The 16,329-nt window shown below is 44.0% G+C and overlaps 1 pseudogene; it reads left to right on the top strand.

Moving 5' to 3' along the window:
* Positions 1–3,946: 3,946 nt before the first annotated feature.
* LOC133464807 (uncharacterized) lies at positions 3,947–7,674 on the top strand (annotated as a pseudogene).
* Positions 7,675–16,329: the final 8,655 nt, after the last annotated feature.

Genomic DNA, 16,329 nt, shown 5'->3' with positions numbered 1-16,329 from the left:
TACTCAACCATCCAGTTTGTATTATTAAGGAAGAAAGACAAACTGAAACACGGAACAGCTGGCTGAGCAGTGGCGGCTCGGCGGCTGCTCAGCCGCCAGGCTGCACACTCACCTGGGCAGCCATGAGGCGGCTCAACATCTCCCTCTAGAGTCTAACCAGTAACTACAAAAACAATGAAGTGGATCGGTGCGTGGTATCGGAGAGTTTTTGCGAGTACGAGTATATGAAAGCAGTATCGGCCCGATGCCGATACCAGTATCGGTATCGGGGCATCCCTACATTCACTGCTTTATTTCTGCTGAGTTTGATCTGCATTTAGGCCAAACAACCCCATTTTGGTCTCATCTCGCTAAATTACATCTTTCCGGCTTTCTTATGTTTGTTCAGTTTTATGAACCTCAACCGTGCTTCCATACTCTTTTTAAGCAGGAGAGATATTTTCTTGGTAATCTTTCCAAATGAACCATAATCATTTAGTGGTTTCATTTTCCTGTCATGGAGTTAAAAATGCTCAGTGAAGCCTGGGGGGTTTGAAATGTGGCTCTTGGGTTTTAGTGTATCTCTCTGACAGTTGCAGAGTCTGTCCTTGGGGTGAACTTATGGGATGCCTGCTCCTGGGAAGATTGTAAAATCTTTTGGATGCTTTCCACTAGTCAATAACCTTTCTTAATTGAACTCCAAACTGTCTGGAAACAGTTTTAAAAACCTTTCCATATGGATGTGGAGCACCACTTGCTTCTCAAAGACAATTGCTTATGTCTTGCCCTCTTTGCATTGTGTTAACATACATCTGAATGTTCCAGATCAACAACGCTATATATTATGTGTGAAAAGTCCCATTTTACCATTAAAGGGTTAAGATACATTTTATACCTGATTTTTATTTTTTTATTTTTGTCCTCTCTGGTTTGTCTGCTCACCTTGCTGCAATGGTGCAGAATATTCCAGGGTAGACAGTAGGGCTGACAGCAAGTATTTCAAAATTTGATTATAAAATCAAATTTTAAGAATGAAATTGACCACTATTGGAAAATTCGATTTGGAAAATAAATTAATAATACAAGGCTCCCTAGCCTGAATGTCTGGCGCGGGTCAGGACATGCTCTGTGCACTGGACTGAGTGCATGTCTGGAACGAGTGGCATCTCTTTAGATGATTGAAAATTAAATGTAGGTAAAAACCAAACTGAGTAAATAATTCAGCAAAACACAAAGTTGAAGTTGCACACAAGGTTTGTAAACTGCAGTCAGCCTGCAATTCCAGCAATGTGTCTGGTCAGAATCAAGTATTTAACTTTTTTTACTAGTGATAATAATACTGAAGAAGACAAATTGAGAGTAAAAGAAAAGTCAACAGCACCGCTGAGTGTTTTGTTGCGTGACACAAGTGAAATATTAAGGACCTGCTGTGTAAAGAGCATGTGGAAAGTATTTATTTAGCATTTTTTTAGTCTTTCAGATCACTTAAAAGGAGTTTACATTACAAGCAGCATAAACAGACACCCACTGGTGACTATATTAAATACAACTGCTTATCGATGCAGACTTGTAATGGTGGTGTTGTTGTGTGGGGAATATTTTTCTGGCACACTTTATCTCCCTACATACAAACTGAGAGTTGTCTCTGTAGACCCAGACTGTTCAGGGACTTCCCATGATGCACTATACTCCTTTTTTCCACTCTGTTCTATTTACTTTTCTTATATGTCGTAATTATCACAGTTAAAAGGGTTCTCTTCTGCTTCTGTTGGTGTTTCTTTCCTGTCATTGTAGATGGAGGTAAGGATGTGATGCAATCAAAAGCAGACTGTAATTTTTAATCAAATAGGATTTCAAACAATTTTATGAACATTTTTGAATATGAAAATTCAGTGAATTGACTTCAACTGAATTAAAGTGAATTGAATGGAACTGAACTGAATCCACGCAGCTCCAGACAACTTAAGTGGATAACACCAGTGGACGGCAACTCAATAAAATAATTTAAAAAAAAATGTTAAACTATTCAAACTATTCAAAATAACCCACATGAAACTATTATGTGTATATTATGTAATATTATGTGTCAGTAAAAGATCATTAGCCAAATCACAAAATGTAATCAAAATCACAAAATTATGCAGAAATGATTAATGATTAAGCGATGCAACCCAGAAATCATAAATTAAAACCTCAATATGAAGGTGAAAAAATGTGCAACATCATTGATTCAGCTGCCAACTACATGTCTGAATAAACATTGTTGATGGTCGCGTTCATCTTGTCTCTGCAGTCACAACATCTAAATATAACAGAGCACCTTTGGAATGTTGTAGAATAAAAGATTCACATCATGAAGGAACCACGGACTATGATCTTTGCAGCTGTGGGACCCATTGTGGATCAGCACCTCGTTGAAAATAACATGACATTAGGAATAAAGGCAAAAGGGGGTCTGGTACTAGACAGATTTACGTCGACAATGTTTGTAGCAGCCCACGCCTTAATGCAACGGCTCCAGCAGACAGTAGAAACCTTCTCCCTGAGCTAAACCCTGGATTCTGTAAACTAGCCAGGTGGAAGGTGGGACAGAATAAATGTCATAAAGCTGTCATAGTTTGGCAGAATTTTGCTCTAAAAAATAAATTAAATTCACATTTTTTTAAAAAGAGAGAAATTATTTTTTTATCAGAACTGCGACCTAAACAGTCTCTTCACCTTAAGGTGGATGCTGAATAATCACATTGTGAAACAAAATGTTTCAACACCTCCTAAAAGCCTGTGAAGGAGACTTGTAGCCCAAACTGCATTACACTAATGTTTTCAATGTGTAATATAGACTTTAGCCTTCAATCTGCTGCCCTTTTTTGTGTATAATTACGAAGTAGTGCCAAAGCTTCCTGTATGAATAAAAAAAAAACTAATAATTACTTCATAATTAAATGAAGTACCTTTGATTACTGCTGAATGTAATCATGGAGAAGCAGTGCAATGTCAGGGAGTAGCTTGTGGAAAAGTTGGGGTTGTGAACTAAAGCTGCATGAATTAATACTTGACCACCACGTAATTCAGCAGTGAGAGAGCACCATCTGCATCTGGATGAAAACTGTTTCTCCAAAATGGTGTCCCTTCTCTCCCCCCACACAACACAGTTTTCAAACTAAATCCACACAAGCCACGGACACTAATCACCCAGCATTACAAACCGTTTCAGGAGGAAACATTCATTGTCCAACTGGAAGATATCCACTCTATTTGTTAGTTCTCTTTCTAACTCTGTTCGGTATCTCAGCTTATAGGAGAGCGCTCTCAGCGGTCGAACTACGGAAGCTCCAATGACACCCCGTCTGTCGGAGACAGGCCAATGACAGCAGTGACAGGAGAGCCCGCCCCTCTCCCTTATATTCCCACTGCCGTCAGTGTACCGACATTCTCGCTTTCTTCCCCGCGAGTGTAACTACAAGCTCTCCTCAGTCAGCCCGACCAGATCTGTCCCCTGCTTTCAACTCACAGACGAGCCGTAAAGGACGTCGTCGCCGAGCGCAGGACTTCGGCTCTGCCGTCGGCATTCGCTGAGGAATATTGTGTTTTATAACGCAATTTCAGACTGGTAGGTCGCCCTGTCAGTCTGCTAATATTAGCCCAGGAAAAGCTTCTTTCCCCGGTGCCCGCAGCTTACACCTGCTAACTCGAGTTAAGTCCAGTTAGTAGCCCTTACCCCCTACTAGCCCGTCTGTGGAGGGGATAGCTAACGCGTCGAGGCGAGCTCATCCCGTCGGTCTAGCAGCTTACACCTGCTAGCTCCCTCCCGACACTTTCACCACCGGGAGCCCCGTCAAGGCAGCTTTTTTCCCCGGTCTCATGGCGGCAGCCTCAGGAATGAGTGCCGGGCTCTTATATCTCGGGCAGAGACTGTCACCCTCTCCGGCCGGATAACAAGCCTCCAGCGCCGGAATGGGGTGACATTATGGACTCGTCCAACCTCCAGCTGCTCACTCAGCTCGAGCAGGACGTGCTGATGAGCGGCGGCGGCGAGGAAGACGACGACGCTGCGTCCGACCTCCTTGCCAAGGATCACGAGAAGGATGAGGATGATGCCATCCTCCCTCAGCAGTCCAGGCCTCCCAGTGCTCAGAGCGGGTCGGCTCTGACTCTCTCATCCGACGTCAATTCATACGACGTCTGCAAACGGGCTGCAGCTAGACTGGGCCTCGAGTGGCCGGTCCCCCAGGCCGGCCAGGGACCCAAAAGGGATCTGTATGATGGGAAAGTCCTTCCCAACTCACAGGCCCCCGCCAAGCAACTCATGCCTGCTGTCCCAGCATGCGTCAGGGAGATGAAGCGCTACTGGGATAAGCCTCTGGGCCTCAAGGGTTTTTCCGGGCTGGATGTCCAGGCCATGGAGGAGATGGGGCTCCCCGGGCCGCCACCGGTGGAGCAGTCTGTCGCCTCCCACCTCCACCCTGACCGCCGTGCAACCTTGTCTCCTGCATCCTCAGCCCAGGCTGTGAGGGCGCTTAACGTTGTCACGCTCCTCTCTGCTTACCATGCAGAGCTACTGGTGGACGTGGGGCAACAGCTCGACTCGGGCTCCCCCAACCCGGCTGTGTGGGAGGAGATCTGCATCACAACCGATCTCATCCTCGCCAGCACCCGGGGTGTTGTGCAGGGGTGTGGCCGCTCCATGGGCCTCGCTGTGGCAGGCGAGCGGTCGTTATGGCTGAACCTGTCCAACTTGGCTGATAAGGAAAAACAGGACATCATGGACGCCGAATTCGACCCGTCTAAGGGCCTGTTCGGTCCTGCCATCGACACCATGAAGCAGGCATGCGAACTCAGGAAGAAAGAGGGAGAGGCTTTCAACCTCTGCCTCCCTCGTAGACCTGCTCCCCGCCCGCCCCAGCCTCCTCGCCAGAGCTTTGCAGCTACGGCCAGGGGTCGCCAGCGGTCCCACTCACGGCAGGTGAGTGGGACCGCTGAGGAATGGGTTGAAAATCCCGAGGTGAAGAACCCCACGCCACAAACCGTGGGGCAAGCAATCCTTTGCCGCGGCCGTGGCTAAAAACCGCCCTTCTAACCCTTCGGACGGGAAGAAGAGGCGTGCCACCTGATTCACCTCACCATTCTGGGGGGACTTGGTATCAGCACCTGGAGGTTCCTGTCCCTTTTCCCCTCGGGGCAGATGCACTGACCCTCCCTCCACCCACAAAATGGAGGAGAGCGCCAGATGCTTTAATCTGTCCTCAAAAGTACCGCGTGGCGGCCTTTTCTGTTCCCCCGACCCGCAGCCACTTAACAGCTCGAGCACACGTTCCCCCAGTTCTCCCTGTTTCACCCGCCCTCCAGCCCAGTTCTGGCCTGGAAGGTGGGGGCTCCTCACTGCTTCAGTGTGGCCAACGTGCACCAGTTCACCACAGTGCACACCGTTCCCCACACGTTTGCATAAAAACTCATCTGTTGCAACCAGGCTCCTCGCCAAGGCACAGCTAAAAAATTCAAATGATCAACGCTGCTCGAGTGTTGGAGGAGGAAAATATCCTCTCTACTGAGCAAGGGAGCGATCAGGGTCGTTCCGGAGGGAGAAATTCAACTGGGTTTCTACTCCAGGTATTTCACGGTCCTGAAGAGAGGGGGGAGGCTGAGGCCCATCCTGGATCTGCAGGTTCTGAACTGTTATTTGAGGAAGTACAGGTTCAAAATGCTCACTCTCACAGTGTTGTCTCGAGCCATAGGTTCAGGCGATTGGTTTACTTCAGTCGACCTGAAGGATGCGTATTTCTACGTCCATATCCTCCCAGCGCACAGGAAATTTCTCAGGTTTACCTATCAGGGCACGGCCTACGAGTACATGACACTTCCATTCAGGCTGTCACTAGCTCCGAGGGTGTTCACCAAGTGCGTGGAGGCCGCTCTGAATCCTCTGAGGGATTCAGGGCTAAGGATTCACTCGTACATAGACGATTACCTCCTCTGTTCAGACACGGAAGCCCTGTCGGCCCAAGATTCAGCTACTCTGATAACTCATCTCACGGGGTTGGGTTTCAGAATAAACTATGCAAAGAGCTGTCTGACGCCAACTCAGTGCATAGAATATCTGGGCATCTGTTGAGGCATTGTCACACCATTGTGACGTGAAGCTCCAGCTTCCTACCCCCTGCAGGGCTCACACCTTTTGAACTGGCTTCAACACAGACTTGAACCACGGGAATGCCATATGACGAAGTTCATGACTGATATGTTAATACCAACTCATTTGGCCACAGACTTGAATCACAAGAACACCCTATGGGGTAATTTACAACTTAGTGACAGTCATGCCAAATGCCCGATAACGGCATTTGGCCACAGATCACATCTGACTGTAAATTCCTTTTTTTCTCTCACTTGGCTTGTTTATTCCTGCTTTTTGTGCTTTGAACTTACTGTATAAAAGTAATGATTTCAAACCATTCGTGGTCAGCACACCAACCCAGACACGCTCTGCGTAGGTCTGCTCACCGCCGGCTTACTGAAGAAAACTCACTACACCACAACAGACTTCTGAACTGGATTTTATATTATTGTTCAACACATCACAATAGACTCCCTCTCCTTCAGAGCCACTCTGACAGACAGGCGGAGGGAGAAATTTTATCAGTGTCTGTCCCGCTTCAGCGAGGGACGCACGGTGCAGTTCAAGGGGTGTCTCAGTCTTCTGGGCTCGATGGCTTCGCTATTAGCGGTGGTCCCGTTAGGCCTGATGAAAATGAGAGATTTACAGCGATGGGTGGCCTCACTACACTTATGCCCCCGACGTAACCGCTCCCGCCCGGTTACGGTGACGGCAGCTTGCCTCACAGCTCTGAGCCAATGGCGGGACCTGGCTCTCTTCAGCCAGGGAGCCCCGCTCGTGTATGTGTCACAGAGGAAAGTGATTACATGATGCCAGCCTGACCGGCTGGTGATCTGTTCACGAGGGAAGATCGGTGAACGGAATGTGGCCTTTACAGCTGCGCTGCACCCACATAAATTATTTGGAGCTGCTAGCGGTATTTCTGGCTCTGAAACATTTCCTGCCCTTCCTCCAGGGCTGTCATGTTTTGGTAAGGAGCGACAATTCCACGACGGTGGCTTATATAAACCACCAGGGAGGGACCCGCTCCCTGCGGCTGCACAAGTTGGCTCACGCCTTGTTAACTTGGAGCGGCGCGCATTTGCTGTCTTTGCGAGCGACGCACGTCCCGGGCAGGATGAACACAGGGGCAGATCTCCTCTCAAGAGGAAATCCCTTGTACGGCGAGTGGGTCTTCAATCGCCAGGTGGTGAGGCAAATATGGGAGAGATACGGCCAGGCTTCTATAGAGATCTTCGCATCGCGAACAAACGCTTCCTCTGTTCTTCTCTCTGGCTCGCGACGATGCACCAGTGGGGGTGGATGCGCTGGCACACCCGTGGCCAAACGCACTGCTTTACGCGTTTCCAAACCTCAGCCTAATATCTCCCACTCTGGCGAGAGCGAGAGAGCATCATCTCTCAATAATTATGGTTGCTCCGCGCCGGCCAAGGAAACACTGGCTTGCGGAGTTAGTTCAAAGGCTCTCAGCCCAGCCGTGGCCACTCCCGTTACGCAGGGACCTGCTGTCCCAGACGAACGGGGAGATTTTTCATCCCCATCCGGAGCGCTTGGCTCTGTGGGCCTGGCCCGTGAGAGGCTGAATTTAACCGCTGTTGGTTTACCCAGGGTGGTGGAAACCATTCAGGGTGCCGGGGCTCCGTCTACACGCTCATTATACAATGTTAAATGGGGTGTATTTGAGGGTTAGTGTGAACTGAATAACGTTGTCCCTTATCAGTGCTCCATGGCGGAGGTATTGTGCTTCCTGCAGGAGCTGATGGATAAGGGGAGGGCTTTCTCTACCGTTAGGGTATATCTGGCTGCCATTTCTGCCTGCCATGTTGGCTTTGGGAGACATACTGTCAGTCAGCACCCGTTGGTGTGTCGCTTTATGAAGGGCGCACGCCGGAGGCTCCTGGTCCCCAGGACCCTTGTCCCATCCTGGGATCTCTCTCTGGTGCTCGATGCCCTGTGCCAGCGCCCGTTCGAGCCTCTGGAATTAATTGACATGAAATTATTGTCATTTAAGACTGCTTTGCTCTTGGCTTTGTCTTCAGCCAAACGGGTGGGTGAGATGCAGGCTCTCTCTGTTCACCCTTCCTGCCTGCAATTTGCACCGGGTTTTAATAAGGTATCCCTTATTCCTAACCTTTCATTCCTGCCAAAAGTGATACGTCCGTCTTATCAATGTGCCCCTATCGAACTGATAGATTTTCATCCTCCGCCTTTCTCCTCCGCCGAGGAGAAGAGGCTGAACTCCCTGTGCCCGGTGGGCGCTTTACGCACGTACGTAGAAAGGACGAGGGGTTTCAGGAAAGCTGACCAGCTGTTAGTGTTCTGGGCTCTATCCCATAAGGGAAAACCCATTTTGCAGCAACGGTTGTCTCACTGGATATTGGATGCTATCAGGCTCCGATGGGCTTAAGAGCCCACTCCACTCGGGGCATGGCCACTTCATGAGCCCTGTTTAAAGGGGTCTCTGTCAAAGACATTTGTAAGGCTGCAAGCTGGGCTTCGCCTCATACATTTGTCAGGTTTTATTGATTGGATGTTACAGCGCCCTCTCTGGCTCATTCCGTCCTCCAGGTGGGTGCTGTCTGATCTACACCTCATTTGTTCTCTGTCTGTTGGAGTCAGAGTGCTGGCTTCGGAGAGCATGGTGCATTCGGGAGTTGTCTATATCTCCTATAAGCTGAAATAACAAACAGAGTTAGAAAGAGAACGTTAGGTTACTTACGTAACCCCGATTCTCTGATAACATAGTGAGGTATCTCAGCACACTCCCCTCCTTGCAGTACGCGAGGAAGACGCATGCTTAGAATGTCGGTACACTGACGGCAGTGGGAATATAAGGGAGAGGGGCAGGCTCTCCTGTCACTGCTGTCATTGGTCTGTTTCCGACAGACGGGGTGTCATTGGAGCTTCCGTAGTTCGACCGCTGAAAGCGCTCTCCTATAAGCTAAGATACTTCACTACGTTATCAGAGAACCGGGGTTACGTAAGTAACCTAATGTTATATTACTTCAACTGATAATAGTGTGTGCACAAATTTTCCTGTCACTTTTTGAGAGGTCATTTTTAGCTGCAATGTTGTACAATTTAATGCTGGCTTTAAGCAGCACCGGTGGAAAGATCTTAACAAACTCTGTCAGTGAGTAGCATAAACTCAGCATCACTGTTATTCAGTGTAAGACATGAAACATAATTTTAATTACTACTGATACAAGTAGTGTATTCTAGCCTCAAATGTTGTGTGCAAAAATTTCCCAGCTTTCTTCTCAAACATCTCAGCTAAGCAGTTTTATAAACATCATCCTGACATTAATGGCGCCACAATGAAGCTGTCAGTTACTCCTTGTGTCCTTGCAGGACCAACAACAACCCGTTTACCCTTCATGCTTTGTTTAAAACCTGCTTTGTTTTGGGTTTTTTATTTCAGGGAAAAAGTAGGGACATGAAATGAGACGAAAAAAGTTTCACCATTCTGCTTGTCCTGTGATTCACAGCTTTTTTACCCCCATGTTTATGTATAAAATTAAGTTGTTTCCATTATCCCTAGATTGTAATACTTTTTATTTTGATTTGTTGTGATGTATTGTAAAAAAGGGTAGGCATCATCATATAAGCTACGGCTTCAGTCTACACCTTTTTTGGTTCATTTATTTATATATCCAGCTTTACTGTGGTGCATGTTTTGATTTACTAATGGACCAAATAAAAACTAAACTAAACTAAAACTAAACAAAAATTTGGTGCAAAACCTAAATATCACGAAGAAAAAGCTGTAATGGAAACGCATACAATAATCCAGATAATCCAGTTTATTGCAAAAGTGTAATGGAAACACTTTTTTCACATTTTCACGTCTCTGACATCACAGTCCAAAGCCATCGAAATCTAGTCTCCAGCTGTTTTTGGCTTCATTAATATAATGTAGTAGTCCCATAACACTAATTCATCATTATTATATGTATATATTAATTCATTACGTAAGGACTTTACCTTTGAATAATCATTTGAACCATCATCCCTGGACTTCTGTTGACTACTTTCGCCCCAGAGGTAGTTACAATTATTTGTCCAAAACTAAACATGTTTTTGTCCATGTTGTTCTTCTTCGAAGTCAAGATGTTCTTTTTCTTTGTTTTGGAGAGAACTCTCGCAGGACGATATACGAGAGAGGGAGCCGGGAGAGTTACGCTCACAAAAAGGAAAACACTGTCCAATGCAGCAGCACCTTTGTCACAATTTCAGATTTGTGGCTTATGTTTTGCAAAAAATTGTAGTTCCTGTCTCTTGAGAATGTTGACATTTTTGTTGTGAAAAGTTAATAAGAATCACTGTTCGGTCTTCTCGGCACACATTTATCTGCTTTTATTGATATTAATGGTCAATTTTATTCATCATTTCATCTCAAGACATATCCCTCTCCCACACTGGAATCCCTTAAGGCCACATCTGCATGCCCTCGCTGACGATACGCAGGCGACAATATCTTTTTTCTCTCTGACACACATTAATATGCCATTGTCACAAAAATTAGATTATTGAGTCAATTTTTTTTCTCATTTGATACACAATCTCCATAGTAATGTAACAATGATTAAATAAAGAATCTCTTATCCCCTTGTTGACAGATTCCCTATTAATAAAATGTCAAAAACCAGATTATCTAATGCATATTAAAAACCAGGATTCTGCATCCTGATTCACTGGCTCCAAGCTCATTTCAGGTGATAATTTGCAGCCTATTTTCCATATAAAAAGAGACAGATTCCAGTTAATTTAGTCAGTTCTAAAGGCAGAATGTCTGATATAGTCATTTGCCGCCGTGTCCATGTACCTGAACATGTTTTGAGCTTGTGCTCTGGCCCACGTTTCTGGTGAATATATTCTAGTCGCCATTGCAGCTTTAACCTGCCGCACACAACGTAGCCACTTATCCGGGGACAGGAAGTACTGCCAGAGAAAGTGTTGTATTTTTAATTGTGAACCTTTCTGCCCGTGCAGACTGTGCATGTGAGACTGCACCCATCACATCTCCAGGGAACTGAATCAGGCATCATTCACAACACACTGAACCTCAGCACACATACACACACAGACACACACACACACACAAGCAGTTGTACAAATGAAACAGAGAAAGTGGAGTTTGATAGGGTCTGCTGGAGTCTGTGGGAATATAGTTTCGTGGCTCTGTACTTTGTAATTCAGAGCTGGTGAGGGGCAAAATTACAATGGCAGAAAATGTTATCGGATTACTATATTAGATGGGCGAAACATTAAATTAATGCAAGTCCACTGAAATGTTGAAAGAAGGAGCAAAAGAAGTTCCTGCTTGTGTTATATTTCAATTCAATCTCTATTATGAGACCTCAAGAAATTATATAAATGTGGAATTACTATATTAGTATAACAAAAGCTTCTGCTGGCTTGCAATTGCTTTTATGCTTCAGAGATTATCTATCTATGTGCAAAACCAGATTGAGTATAATACAAGAATGAAAATGTATCAGTCCATTAAAGGCCACACCCTGCTGCGGAAATGAACAGAAGGCAAGAATAAGAAGCTTGACATAATATTAAACATAACCAGCATCTGCAGTAGTAGAAATGGACATGATCCAGTTCCACTGGACATACAAACATAGATCTGGACCTAAACAGGTCCTGGTTTGGGTCTCGAGTTCAGAAATTCTTGTGACGAGTCTTTATTATGGTCTCCGTGATGGGCAGTTGTTTTGACTTTGCACCAAAAGGATCCATAAGCTTTTTCCCACTGCTCAACTGAGAAGAGAATTAGCTGCTCCAAGACGAGGACATGCGTGATTTAGCAAGCTGTAGTGATATTCAAGTCATTTATCACAGGTTAATAAACCAGTGCAAACACAACCCTACACCAGAAAAGGTTAAGACAGGGTGAAAGGAAAAATAACTGGTTATTAGGGCCCGAGCACTGACAGTGGAATTGTTTTCCTTGTTTTTATTTTTTTTATCCTCGTTTTTCTTGTTTTTATTTTTCCGAAGAAATGAGGGCCTTTTTGCCCCCCTAAACGTGCCCCAAAAGTCACCAAACTTTGCACGCAAGCCAGGCCTGGCGAAAAATTTGATATTTAATGATTCACATTAATGGGTGTGGCCTAATGGCTCCACAGCCCCCTAGAAAACTTCGTGCCTCAAGCCCCACAATACGGTTTGACGTACATGCACGAAAATCGGTACACACCTGTATCATGTCGCAACTTAAAGAAAAGTCTCTTGGCGCCATGGCCGAAACCGAACAGGAAGTCGGCCATGTTGAATTAATCGTGTAACTTTGGCGCAATTTATGCCATTTCTTCTGCGGTTAATGCGGCCCGAACCGTAACGTGCACCCAGGTGTGTTATACATCAAAATGTGCGTCTAGATCCTTCGACAATGGGCATTACTTTTCTCAGTCAAAAGCGTTACCGTGGCGACGATAGACGCCAAAAAGCGCGCCCCCCCCCCTTCATCTGATTGGTCCAAATTTGATAGTTCCTACTTTCTGCCATAACTTTTGAACGGGTTGTGATAAAGACATGTGGGTGGTGTCATCAGACTCGGTATTGAGTACTTGACCTTCATTGGCATTAATTAGCCCCGCCCCTTCTTCTGATTGGTCAATATTTGATAGTCCCTATTTTCTGCCATAACTTTTGAATGGTTTGACATAAAGACTCGTGGGTGGTGTCATCGGACTCGGTTTTGAGTCCTTGAACATAATTGCTGCAAATTAGCCCCGCCCCTTCATCTGATTGGTCGATATCTGATAGTTCCTTCTTTCTGCCATAACTTTTGAATGGTTTGATATGGAGAGTCGTAGGTGGTGTCATCCGCTAGATGTCCAGGCCTGAAGAATCTACATGCAAGTCATACCTCTGCAGCACGCCTGAACGTGCACAAGAGTGCGAGGGCCCGTTCATCGCTGCTTGCAGCTTTAATTGTGACTTTTTTTTGTTTGAAAACAAAATACTTGTTCTTCCGGAGTTATTTCCATATGTTGATTTAAATGCATTGCTTTATTTCGGGGTTCCAAAACATGTCGACACAGTAAAGCTTTTTATCACTTTTCTCCTCAATCCTTCACACAAAAGATTTTGTGATGTTATTCAAGTGTTTTTTTTACCAAACTTCCCTCAAAACAAGAAGGTGGTCATCATTGTCACGTTTTTTAGGATTTGTGTGCACAATGTGGCTTAACATTGACCTGTTGAAAAAAAAAAAGCAAAAAAAAAACAATCCCTGTAGAAGATGTCTTCTGTTTCGGGGGCTTCTGTTAGTCTTGGTTTTCATGTCTTCTTTTTGTTTGATGCCCATGTTCTGTGTATTATTTTGAAGGTTTTGGCCTTTCCTTCCTGCTGGCCTCTTCCCGTCGTTACCTTGGCTGATTGTTCACACCTGTGTCCCCTCAGCCCCTTTCAGTAAATTTCCTCCTTTCCTCCTTCCCCTGCTAGTCTGTTTGTTGTGCTTCCTGGTTGTTCTCTCCTGTGTCGTAGCAGCTACATCCTGTATTTCCACGCTCATTTATTTACTTATTTTTTTACAACTTCAATGTTTTCCCATTTGGGGTTTTAAGAGTTAAGCATATTGAATAAACCTTTTGGTTGTTTTTCTGTACAGTTTTGTTGCATTGGAACAAGTCTTTCTCTAAGCAGCTGCTTCATTTTGAGTGTACGTACATGTCCAAGGGTACACTGCTGACGAGGCAGTGACAGAATTCACTCCTCAGTGGAGGTGTTTGAATGTACACTTCAGTTTCAGAGAACATACTAAACTCAGCATCATTATCAACATCATTCCCCTTGCAGGATTAATAAAGTATTGTGGAATTGAAATGAATTAATGCCTGATTCACTTTTGGGTCAAAGACGTATAAGGCCTTTGAGTAGCCCATTTTTAAAATACTTAAAATAAAGATATTTTTGGCCATTTTCCAAACATTTGAAATGTAGTGTACACATACACATGTATGTGAAAACTTCAAACAAAGGTATTTTAGTGTTTTTAAACCTTTTAACCGTCATTTGGGGCGACCATTTATCTCAAAATGAATAGATTTCCATAACAAAATGTATATTTTAATAAGTATCAGTAATTAAATTAACTGTTCAAGAAAGATAGACACATTTTTCCTTTCATTTTTTGAAAACCATTTTTAAATACATTCTATCCATAATGGCAGTGTCACCCTCTTACTTACTCTAAAATTCATAAAACTGATTTAAAATGTGTACAAGGTGTATCCACTTATGCATGCTATACCAATCATTTATATTTGAACCAAAACTGATAGACATTCAATTTTGAATTTGATACAGAATTGCCATTTGTTGGTCACCCCACATGATGCTTTCAAGTTTAATCAAATATAACAGGCTAACAGTTAGCTATATGATCTAAGCTAGCTACTTCTCACCACATATCACTAACAAATTTACCTTCAAAATATAGATTTGCAAATAAAACAAATTATTTACAGTTTTAGGGTGGTCACCCCACATGATATCAAAATGTGACGTATACACTGCAGCAGTTAGAAAGAGGATTTATTTGTAAAGGGGAGAGAGACTACTGACCTGCAGGTTGTCTCTCTGGGACCCTCATGGAGTAACTGGCTGATGCAACATCCTCTTTGAGATGATTGTCAATATAAAAGTCCCTCAATTGTATTTTTTTCATGGTCACCCCAGATGATAATTCAGACAATGAACATATTCGGACAAGATTAGTTTGTGTATTATGATTGAAATGTGTGTACAAATGTTCCATAACTTTGTCAATAGATCTAAAACAAGTTTGAAAGTATGCCCAATAGGGCAAGCATTATTTTTAAATTGTTTTAATGTGATTTAAAACCAGTTGTCCAAACAGAAGTCAAGGCCGGACGGTCACCCCACATGATGTTTTCACACTTCAGATGGCAGAAAATGACCCATAACCAACATGTTTAAATAAAATAAGAGTGGGCACATGTAGAAGGAACGTATTAGACATACATGTTATATTTTTTAATCATTTTTATGTTTATTATTAGGTAAAAAGTTCCATCGGACAGAAAAAGTAAGCGTCACGTCTTTGACCCTTTTATTAAAGGAGACATATTAAGCCCTTTTAGATAAAAATTTCCGGAGAGTTTAATGAAATGTCTCTGCCATGCTTTAGTTAAAATACCCAGGGGATACAGTGAAAAAGCACCAATTTGAATCATGTCTTTATTCCAATGGACTACATGTGGATTGCTCATCTGTCATCAACACAAAAGTCACAAAACCTGCAGTTCCAAAAGTGAATCAGTCTCCCTTGAACCACATGTTCAAATGTTCAACTTTGCAGAACAGGGCATAACCATTCTTATTTATAGATAATATGGTTTGTTGGGCTTTAATGGCTCGTTGCTCAAGGTTGACCTGGAGAGATCTGGGGGCCAAGCTTAGCTAAGCAGCCAGAAGCAGCCATCTTCGCTGCATGTTGAAGGCTGCTTGCCAGGGTAAACCAGAAGATGCCAGGTCAGAGGGGCTCAAACCTCTTGCAACAGCCAAGTCCTCAGGTGGAGCCACCTTCGGCCGTGGACCGTACCAGTACCCTTTCAGGGCCACGAACTAGAGTAACACCTAGAAGTCTGGTTGATAGTTACTTTAGACTCCCAAATATATTGACCTTTTTTCAATCTCAAGCCAAATGATTATGTTTTTCAATGAACATACTTTTTATTATTGTTTATGGCTGATGTTACAGTAAAGTTCTGGTGACACTAGTCACTTTAGCACCTACCAGATTTTTCTGAAAACCTGAAGTAAACATTAACACTACAACACACAGCCATTCTTTATAAAATTGTAGGTAGTGTTTGATTTTAATTTATTTTCAGCATGAATGAATGAAAAACAAGTAAATGGGAAATTAATGGGATTTGGGATTTATTGGACCAGACCAGCTCAAAATGATTAATTGTGTTCTGATAGCAATTTAACTGAATGTAACTGATTTTGACCCATGAAATCAACAATTATATAAAACGAAAACAGCAAAAATATATATTTTTTGCTGCATCAAACAGTTCAGACCAGAAACAGGAAAAACTGTCAGTTTATACCTGATGTTGTCATCTGCCATCTGGTTTTCAGGCTGATGTGCCTGCTCCTCTTCCTCATAAAGCTCATATGAGTATTTACGGAAAATAAGAGGTTATGGAGGAAGGCACAGATTTTTTAAAGGAGCCGTCTGTAAGAAA

The sequence above is a fragment of the Cololabis saira genome, chromosome 18, assembly GCF_033807715.1.
Source record: "Cololabis saira isolate AMF1-May2022 chromosome 18, fColSai1.1, whole genome shotgun sequence".
In the NCBI taxonomy this organism is placed as follows: domain Eukaryota; kingdom Metazoa; phylum Chordata; class Actinopteri; order Beloniformes; family Belonidae; genus Cololabis; species Cololabis saira.
The sequence above is the reverse complement of the archived record's forward strand: the minus strand, read 5'-3'. Positions and strand labels throughout refer to the sequence as shown.